We start from the raw sequence: 10,499 nt of genomic DNA, 5'->3' as shown, positions 1-10,499 counted from the left end.
AGACCTGGGTTCAATTCCCACCTCAGGCGACTGACTGTGTGGAGTTTGCACATTCTCCCCATGTCTGCGTGGGTTTCCTCTGGGTGCTCGGGTTTCCTCCCACAATCCAAAAATGTTCAGGTTAGGTGAATTGGCCATGCTGAATTGCCTGTAGAGTTAGGTCAAGGGGTAAATATAGGGGAATGGCTCTGGGTGGGTTGCACTTCAGCAGGTCGGTGTGGACTTGTTGGGCTAAAGGGCCTGTTTCCACGCTGTAAGTAATCTTAAAAAAAATTAAGTAATAATTAGACACTTTACTGGAGCAGACATAGATTTTTTTCTTTCTGATAGCCAATCAAAGGCCAGCAGATGTGCATTGCAAAGCAACACCTCTGGGAATGGTGTTTGGTGCTGGTAGTGTACTCATCAGGATTGCTGAGTGGCCTAGGCCCCATGTGAGAATGGTGGCATTAGGGACAGGGAGTAGGAGTCATGGGGAAGATGGTCAGCAGCAAGGGGAGAGCAATGGCAGTGACTCTCAGAAGGCTACTTGTTCCTTCGCATTGCTGGGTCCCTTGATTTGGAAATTGAGGGACCTTGAATGAGGGAAGTACACCCTAAAAAGTCCTCCAAGCATCCCTGACTAGGTTTAGTTACTGGGTTTCCCTTCTGGCGAGACCCTTGGTCACCACTGGATGAAAACTAACAGGATGAGTATTTTAATTGGGTGCAGGTTTGTAAGGCTGACCTAAGGCTTTCCCAACCCACATTTAGTCAGAAACAGATGGGAAAAGTGGTGAGGATCCACCTGCCCCTTTCCCCCCCCCCATCCTCAGTAAGTGTCAACTTCACTGGAGTGCATTAAATTCTACTCAGAGTAAATATTTCAGGCTGTTGACCTCTCTTCAAACCTACATTTCACATCTTTTCCAGGGCTGGGGCTGGTTGCAGAGAGAGACTGTAGGTAGCAGTCTGCATGCAACAGGCAGCTAGTCAGTCTTGATAAGAACCACTTCAGGCCTAGTGAAGGAAGCTGAGTGGCATTTTCCAGTCAGCACTGCGAATCCCAGATTTACCTGGGTGGACATTTCGGCTACTTAGAGATAATGCCCCTATTTGGGACCAAGGCAGTATTCCAGCCAAGTTTATAAGTTCACTGTGTAGCTGCAGAGGTCCCAGTATGGACAGGATAACCTAAGAATGAAAAGATGAAGTATGCCCTTCAGGCCCCTGAGCCTGTTTCACTATATGTTATAATCACGGCTAATCTGAATCATAGAATGCCTTCAGCATGGAAACCGACTATTGGCCCAACAAATCCACAACAACCCTCCAAAGATTATCCTACCCAAACCCAACCCCCTAACCTATCCCTTTAACCCTACATTTCCCATGGGTAACGTGGCTAACCTGCACACCCTGAACACTATAGGTAATTTAGCATGGCCAATCCACCTAATTTACATGTCTTTGGACTTTGCATTGGAGTAGGGGGGAGTGGTCTGACTGTTGTCTCAATTGTTTTTATTCATTCAGAGAACTGCTAGCTGGGCCAACATTTATTGCCCATCCCGCTTTTCCTTGAGAAGGTGATGGCGAGTTGCCTTTTTGAACCACTGCAGACCATATATTGCAGGTACATGCTGTGAGGGAGAGAGTTTCAGGACTTTGAGCCAGTGAGGTGCTGCATTTTGGGAAAGCAAATCTTAGCAGAACTTATACATTTAATGAGTCCTAGGGAGAGTTGCTGAACAAAATGACCTTGGATTGCATAACTCTTCATAGCTCCTTGAAAGTAGTTGCAGGTAGTTAGGATAGTGAAGAAAGCGTTTGGTATGCTTTCCTTTATTGGTCAGAGTATTGAACACTGGAGTTGGGAGGTCATGTTGTGGCTAAACAGGACATTGGTGAGGCCACTTTTGAAATATTGCCTGCAATTCTGGTCTCCTTCCTATCAAAAAGATGCTGTGAAACTTGAAAGGGTTCAGAAAAGATTTACAAGGATGTTGCCAGGGTTGGAGGATTTGAGCTATAGGGAGAGGCTGAATAGGTAGGGCTGTTTTCCCTAGAGCATCGGCAGGTGAGGGGTGACCTTATAGAGGTTTATAAAATCATGAGGAGCATGGATAGGGTAAATAGATAAGATTTGTTTCCCTTAGGTGGGGGAGTCAAGAACTAGAGCGTGAGAGGGGAAAGATATAAAAGAGACGTAAGGGGCAACTTTTCACGCAGACTGGTACGTGTGTGGAAAGGGCTGTCAGAGGAAGTGGTGCAAGGTAGCATAATTGCAACGTTTAAAAGGCATCTGGGTGGGTATATGAATAGGAAGGGTTTGGAGGGATATGTGTGCTGGCAGGTGGGACTAGTTTGGGTTGGGATATCTGGTCGGCATGGACAAGTTGGACCAAAGGGTCTGTTTCACTGCTGTACATCTCTATGATTCTATGTTATAGAAGGAACGGTGTTCTTTTTCAAGTCAGGAAAGCTGAGTGGATTGGACAGAACATTACAGCAGGTCATGTTCCCATGTCTCTCATAGCCTTGTCCTTCTCAATGCCTGACAAAACATCTGTCTTCTTTGTAGTATGTTTCCCCACTCCCCGCCCCCCAACCAATTTGAAGAGAAAATACCTCCATTTTGAAGTGGCATCCCTCTTATTAACTTACCATTGCATTATTCAGTTTGTATTGGACAGTCCAGTTTTTAGTGACCTGTTCCTTGTCTGGTATTGGTCACTTTTATGTCTGGCATTTTTAATTTGAAACCCAGAAACTCGAAGGCTTTCAGTACTTGGCAGAAACAAACACTGCTCACTAACGAATTCTATGATTCCTGGGACTGGGAAACAAGCCTGATCCATGTTCTTCACTGATTGGTGTACATCATTGTCTTTATCCCCTTCTGTTTTTCAGAAGGGTTCCCCCACCTCTTGTAGACCAAGGACCAGGAATAACTTGGAACACGTTGGGATTCTGCAATGCTTGAAGCAGAACTTGTGGAGCAGGGAGTCGCACCCGACATCTGACCTGGAAGTTCCGGTTTCAATTCCCACTATCATGGGGAAAATCACAGTGAACGACTGTTTCTTGCAATGATTCAGCATCTGACCCCTGTTTGAATTTGCTGGTGTGGTTGACAAACCCTCAGCGAAGGTCCTGTCCTTGCCCCCTAATTCTGTCTCTGTAGATGCTGTCTGAGCTGTAGAGTGTTTCCAATAGTTCCTGTGTTTTAGACTTCTGATAGCCAGTGTTTTACTTTTGTATTAACTGCTTTTGAGCGTGTTTGTGAGCATGAGTTTTATTTCCAAAAGTAAACAAGATTGTTGGCATTTATTGAAGGCAAATACATGACATTTAAAGTTAAAATTATGTAAGGTGCAAAACGAAAAATGAGTTTCTTCCATCATTACATTATGTTTACAAGTACAGTCACTATTTCCAGTACTCATTAAAAACCAAACATACAGGGGGATTTTTCATGCTGCCCATTTCCGTCCTGTGTCTCTCCAGATTAGGTTTACATCTGCAGCAGATGAGATTTGAACCCACGACTGCTGGCTCAGAGGTAAAGACACTGCAACTGCAGCAAAAGATGCCAACATACTCATTATTTTTCTACCACTGATGCTTTTGCCTGAATGGAATATGAAGTGTTCCATCAACCTTTTCTGAGACATTACTGCACAGTCGGGAAGAGTGTTCATTCATAATTTCGAATTTTCCCGCCTGAGTCGCCTCTGCGGATTCAATCCCTGATTGGCTAACTATGCCTTTCGCCCCGCCCGTTCGCCATGATTGGCAGGTGTGGCCAGGGCGGAGGTGCGATTGGCAAGCCGGCTGCCACCCGCCCTCTAAACCATCTCGGCCAATGGGGAGGCGGGATCCGCCCATTGGCCCGGACGGTGACCAATCGAGATAGAACCAGTGACGAGAACGACTTGCCGATTGGCGAGCCGGCGGAGGCCCTGCGATCCGACTGGACAGAGGGGCTGTCGATCTGAGTCGGTTTGGGGGGGGAGTCGGAAGGTGGGGTTTTGATTGGCCCAGGGCCCGGCGGGCGGCGAGGCCCCGCCCAGCGCTGCGCCCCGGCGGTTGTGCGGAGCGACGGGAAGGTGCAGCTCGAGCGGTGGCGGCGGTGAGTGAGTGAGGCAGAGAAGGTGAGTCCCGGGTCAGCGACCGATTAAAGGGGGGGGGGGGGGGGAATGAGGGAATACCATGGGCGCTGACGGTCTTCTCTCCCCCCCCCCCCCCCCAAATCAGGTCGTTAGGGCAGCAGAGGCCTCGGGGCCGCCTCAACCCAGTGCCGCCTGTCGGAGCCCGGGTTTGTACCTGAGGCCTTGTTTGCAGCCTCCGCATGATCCGAAAGGGAAGCCGGCCGGGAGGGACTTTCTGCAACCTGAGAGAAATCAGGAAGTAGGACCCTCGGGGGAGCTCGGAGCTCCCGCGGGTTGCGGAGGAGAAGCTGGATGTAAACCCCGCAGAGGAGGTGCACCCCCCTCCCCCTTGCTCCTGCCCCTGCACCGCCCCACACTGCAGCTGGGGGTCCCCACACCCTCCCCCCTTCAGGTGGAGGTCCCCCTGGTGGACATGGATCCCCCACCTCCCTCTTCAGGTGGAGGTCCCCCTGGTGGACATGGATCCCCACACCCTCCCCCCTTCAGGTGAAGGTCCCCCTGGTGGACATGGATCCCCCACCTCCCTCTTCAGGTGAAGGTCCCCCTGGTGGACATGGATCCCCCACCTCCCTCTTCAGGTGAAGGTCCCCCTGGTGGACATGGATCCCCCACCTCCCTCTTCAGGTGAAGGTCCCCCTGGTGGACATGGATCCCCCACCTCCCTCTTCAGGTGAAGGTCCCCCTGGTGGACATGGATCCCCACACCCTCCCCCCTTCAGGTGAAGGTCCCCCTGGTGGACATGGATCCCCCACCTCCCTCTTCAGGTGAAGGTCCCCCTGGTGGACATGGATCCCCCACCTCCCTCTTCAGGTGAAGGTCCCCCTGGTGGACATGGATCCCCCACCTCCCTCTTCAGGTGAAGGTCCCCCTGGTGGACATGGATCCCCCACCTCCCTCTTCAGGTGAAGGTCCCCCTGGTGGACATGGATCCCCCACCTCCCTCTTCAGGTGAAGGTCCCCCTGGTGGACATGGATCCCCCACCTCCCTCTTCAGGTGAAGGTCCCCCTGGTGGACATGGATCCCCCACCTCCCTCTTCAGGTGAAGGTCCCCCTGGTGGACATGGATCCCCCACCTCCCTCTTCAGGTGAAGGTCCCCCTGGTGGACATGGATCCCCACACCCTCCCCCCTTCAGGTGAAGGTCCCCCTGGTGGACATGGATCCCCCACCTCCCTCTTCAGGTGAAGGTCCCCCTGGTGGACATGGATCCCCCACCTCCCTCTTCAGGTGAAGGTCCCCCTGGTGGACATGGATCCCCCACCTCCCTCTTCAGGTGAAGGTCCCCCTGGTGGACATGGATCCCCCACCTCCCTCTTCAGGTGAAGGTCCCCCTGGTGGACATGGATCCCCCACCTCCCTCTTCAGGTGAAGGTCCCCCTGGTGGACATGGATCCCCCACCTCCCTCTTCAGGTGAAGGTCCCCCTGGTGGACATGGATCCCCCACCTCCCTCTTCAGGTGAAGGTCCCCCTGGTGGACATGGATCCCCCACCTCCTCCTTCAGGTGGAGGTCCCCCTGGTTGGTGCTGGGTTCCCCACACCCTCCCCCCTTCAGGTGGAGGTCCCCCTGGTTGGTGCTGGGTTCCCCACACCCTCCCCCCTTCAGGTGGAGGTCCCCCTGGTTGGTGATGGGTTCCCCACACCCTCCCCCCTTCAGGTGGAGGTCCCCCTGGTTACAGAAAGACATCATGAACATTGAACAGGTTGATGCCAGAGCTATTACAGTTTTCACTGCTGAAGTGAAGGCAAAGGATGAAAGATTTCATAGGGCAAAATGTTTTTGTTAATTTATAAGAAGTACATGAGTATATGTGAGTTAATTAGGGAGTGGTGCATTTAGAAAGGTTATGGGGAAGAGAGTGGCATAGTAATCCAGAGACTAATCCTGTGGAGACATGGGTTCAAATCCTAATGCAGCAGGTAAAGATCCACTTTTCAGACTTTCTTCTGATAGTGAATCTGTGGAATTCCTTACCACAGAGGGCTGTGAGGCTGGATCACGGAGAATATTCAAGGCTGAGATAGATGGATGTTTAATTATTAAGAGGATCAAATGTTATGGGGAAACCAGGAAAATGGGTTGGTGATGATAAGATTTACTATGATCTCACTAAATGGTGGAACAGTATAGCTTGAATGGTCTACTTTTGTACCTGTGCTAGTGTGTGTTTTGAATATCGATTTTCTCATTGATCCCTCTGGTTAAGATGGAGGATCTTGCTAATTTTGAAACTGTCCACTTGGAGCAAACATCAGCAGTGAAATTCTGCATTAAAGGGTTGTACATTTCAGCAAAGCAGAGGATGTTCTCCCTGACACACATGTACCAATTTCATTTGAGTTATTAATTTTGTTTCTCTACTCTTCCCTGTGTCCTGAGAAATCCCTCTTAAATATTGTGATTGGAGCTACAATGAATAGTTTGGTGACATTCTTTCGAGTTGCATGTGGTTTCTTTTGCACTGACCCAGTGTGTTGAGTATTTTAAAGGTGCATTAAAATTGTCTGTATCTGTAATCCAGTCGAGTCAAATTTGATTGTAGAATCATAGATTTATATAGCACAGAAGGAAATAATTTAATGTTATTCCCTTGAATCCTCTTTGTAAGAACTGTCCAGTCAGTCTTTTTCTCATTGTTCTGTCAAATATTTCCCTCCAAACATTTGTTCAGTTGTCATTTGGAATTTATTGTTAAATTTGGTTCCATTGTTTGCCCTTTGAGACAATCCATTCCATGCAATAACAACTCATTGTGTAAAGGATCTCCCTACTGAATCTTAATTTAAGATTTCATCAGAATTTGGAAAATGGGAGCAGGGAGCGGTTTGAGTCTTCAATTAATGATATTGCAGATCTTCTGTCACAGTACCTCCATCCAACATTATTCCGATATCCTTCAATTCTTTCAGTATCTTTTGTGGAAACTCTTTGGTTATTCTATGAAATCCACTAATAATTTTGAACAGCTCAGTTAAATCTCCAGTTGCTCTTTTCTCAATCTGGCTATCTGACTTCCGTAAACGTAGCCTATGCACTGCTTTTGCTCATGTTGCCTGCATTTTATCTTGAAAATTAAGAGCTAGGATGAGATGTATGTGAACTGTGTTGATACTTAATGTTGAATACATGAATTATTGAGCAGCTAATGAGTTATGATCCTTAAAACATGTTAAATAATTTAGATAGCATTATATTGTAGACTGAACAGGATCAAAGATGATTGCCTTTCAACTTGTGGATTGGTGCTGTTTTCTCATACCCATCATCTTTAGTGCTCACAACAGAAGTGCTAACTTGAATATTCATATCAGAATATGGGTATGAGGTGGAGACAGAGCTGGTAAATATGAGTGGTATTAGAAGTTGTTTTTTTTTCTTGTCTGCTTAAACCATATCAGCCCAAAGGATTATATCTGTATTCTTATTACATTTTAATGCTAGCAAAGACACTAGAAATGGAATTCAGGGAAGTCTTAAAAACTGTATGTCGTAAAAACAGTTGTAGTTTGGCTTATTGCTCGATAGTATTTATCAATTTATTTCTGTGCTATAAATGTCTGCTTTATACAGCAGAATAATACCTGAACAAAGAAATTATTCTTCACGTGAGTGTTATGTTTTCAAATATGAATCTGTACTGAGGATGCACAGTAACTGGAATTTACTAATATATTTTTATAGTGATTGAGTGCTCTTTACACTTAAAAATTGGGTGTCAAATTCATGCAATTTACTTTTTCATACACCCTAGGTGTACTTTAAAACATAACTAATTAAGAACAGTATGGAGCAGAACAACAACTTTCAGAATAGTGTGAATTGGCTTCTAGTGTGATCATATCATATAGTAGTGGTCAGGTGCTTTGAGTATATTATAGCTATCGAGCAGGCTTCTGGTATGTTGAGATATAATCTTGTCAGTTTTCTCTTGCACTATATTTAAAATGGAGAAATTTGTAGTGTCTCATGTGTAGCTTAAGGTGATCACTTAAGATTATAAATGGTGTTTTTGATTCCAAACTAAGACTCTACCAGTGGCAGATGTTCACAGTCTTCAATGTTTTCTACTCTTGTCTTTACTTCTGGATTGTTAGTCATTTTCATGCACCAAGAAACGATTGAAAAGATTTGGTTGGTTCTGTTCAAGTACAGAAATGACTTCAAATCTAAATAACAGAAGTCTGGAACATTGGGTAGACAGATTCTGTGGGTAGACAGATTCTGTGGAATGACAGATAGGGTCTCTGTTTCAGGAGGTGGTTCTTTCAAGGTGGAAGATGTTTGTAATGTTTTGTATTTTAACTTAAGTTTTGCATTTTGTCAGAGTCAGCCTGCAGTTTATGTTGTGTACTCCCAGGATAAACATTTGGTTGTAAGTTGCTGTTATGTCAGCTGTTTGGTCTTGATTAAAGTTTTCAGGCAGCAGCATGTTCATTTATGATTTCATAACTATGTCTGACGCCTGGAGGTTACGCTTAACAGCACTGTTTTTACATGACCTTGTACTTTGTACAGAAATGGAGCAGTTTGCATTGGAGCAACTTCAGCTGCATATCATAAACTTGCAAAGAATGAAAACAATGTTTGTTGTTTATGGAATGATTTATGCAAGATGCCATATGTATGGCATCAAATACTTTATAAAAAAGGATCTATTCTGATTCATGTTCTTTTCTGAATTATGCTGATATGTTGTTGCTGAGTGAATTTTTTAATGAGGCATCCAAGATCCTGTAAAATTGTAACCTTCACATAATTTGCTGTTTTGGTGCTTTCCTTTGGTGTCATGATATTTGACACAGCAACCATTGCAACTCTGCCATGAGGTTAGTGACACCCTTAGTTTGCTGATGTTGGTAATGAGACTTCAAATCTGGGGGCTGATTAATGGAATAATCAGTCCAAATTGTGAACTCGAGTGAACATGTGGATTGTAAAAGCAATGCATTTATCAGTATGAATAGATTGTTTCCTCTCATTTTTAGATGCTTTCTTTTTTTTTGAGTTTTGGAGGTCAACTCAAATTAACATGCTTGTCCATCAATGGCCCTTTTAATCTGACGTATGGCTATTGCAAAACAAAAGCTTGCATTCAGCAAGTTATTAGCTTAAATGGGAACAAAATGTCTGAATTTAACTCTCCAGTCAGCTATACACTCAAGATGTGTTTTAGTGAGGGCAGGATGTGTGGAAAAGCCAATATTTCACCTATGTTGGTTGTTTCAAAAATGAAATATGGAAAGTTTGCCTAGGACTGGTTTATTGTCCCCAAGAGTTTAATCGTATAAGGTTTTGCCTCCTTCAGTTTTAATTTTGATAGTGTGCAAATGTAACTATAATGTTTTTAATAATCCTGGAAAGACAATGTTGTTGTATGGGCTAAAGTGATCTTTGTGGAATTATACAATGGAAGTTGCAGGTTCAGTTATTTTTGTTTTGAAATATTGCTTCACTGCAATATTTTAGTGCTGTTTTGAAGAGCAATGTTTTTGTGGATTGTTGTTTCAGTTTACAATAGGTTTTGCAAATTTTGCGAAATTCTGACAGCCTGTATTTGCAAAATGATTGAGTACTCATCTCTACTTTTGATAGGTTTTTGTTCATTTTTATATTGACTTTGAGGTTATAGGTGTAGTAACAGAAATTAAATTCAGAGGTTCAATAATCCAAGCAATGTGTTCAGATTCCTCTCTAACAGTGTCAGAATTTGAATCATTTATGTTGAAAATAAAATTCTTGCTTTCATATAAAGTAAAAGGGACTGAAAAAATGAACAAATTGTTGCAGCAGTCCAATTGGTTGGCTAGCGTCCTTGCCTCATTTGCCCTTTATGAAACTCAAGTCCCATACCAATGCAATTGGCTCTGAACTGCCTTCTGACACAAAACAAGCCACCAAAGTTGGGATGATGTACAGTAAGTTCCAGCCTTGCCTGTGAACAAATACTAAGCTATATTTGTCAGATGTTTTAACACCACTTGCAAATTATGCATTAGTCACCACAAGTTCTATCAACTTTCTTAACAATTGTCATTTGTGCAAAAGTTTTTTGTAGTTTTATTCTGAAAGTATCACATTGTTGACAAGAAATCAGCTGTAATTAATTTGTACATTCTGAACAATTTCAAATGCTATAATTATTCAGATTCATGTGCCTTATTTGGTATTTCCTGCCAATATATCAATATCTTGCTAAGGTTTACAGTACATGCATTGTTCTCTACCTGTTGTCTGTGTTTGCATTTTTCCAAAGTAGAAGGAGTTAACCTTTGCATAACACTCGGTAATATTTGTACAGATCACGTTGGTTGGATGTTATTCAGTGGAGTATGAATATTATGTAG

The 10,499-nt window shown here is 44.6% G+C and overlaps 1 protein-coding gene across 2 annotated transcripts in view; it reads left to right on the top strand.

Moving 5' to 3' along the window:
* The first annotated feature begins 4,022 nt into the window (after window positions 1-4,022).
* The window catches only part of csk (C-terminal Src kinase), a 143,232-nt gene continuing 136,755 nt past the window's right edge, over window positions 4,023-10,499 (top strand). The window contains exon 1 of one of the 2 annotated variants that reach the window (XM_072553009.1): window positions 4,023-4,136. The gene's annotated coding sequence lies outside the window, so the exon portion shown is untranslated. The remainder of the gene's footprint in view (window positions 4,137-10,499) is intronic. The other variant, XM_072553011.1, reaches the window with a different exon arrangement.

The sequence above is a fragment of the Chiloscyllium punctatum genome, chromosome 33 (genome assembly GCF_047496795.1).
Source record: "Chiloscyllium punctatum isolate Juve2018m chromosome 33, sChiPun1.3, whole genome shotgun sequence".
NCBI lineage: Eukaryota > Metazoa > Chordata > Chondrichthyes > Orectolobiformes > Hemiscylliidae > Chiloscyllium > Chiloscyllium punctatum.
The sequence above is the reverse complement of the archived record's forward strand: the minus strand, read 5'-3'. Positions and strand labels throughout refer to the sequence as shown.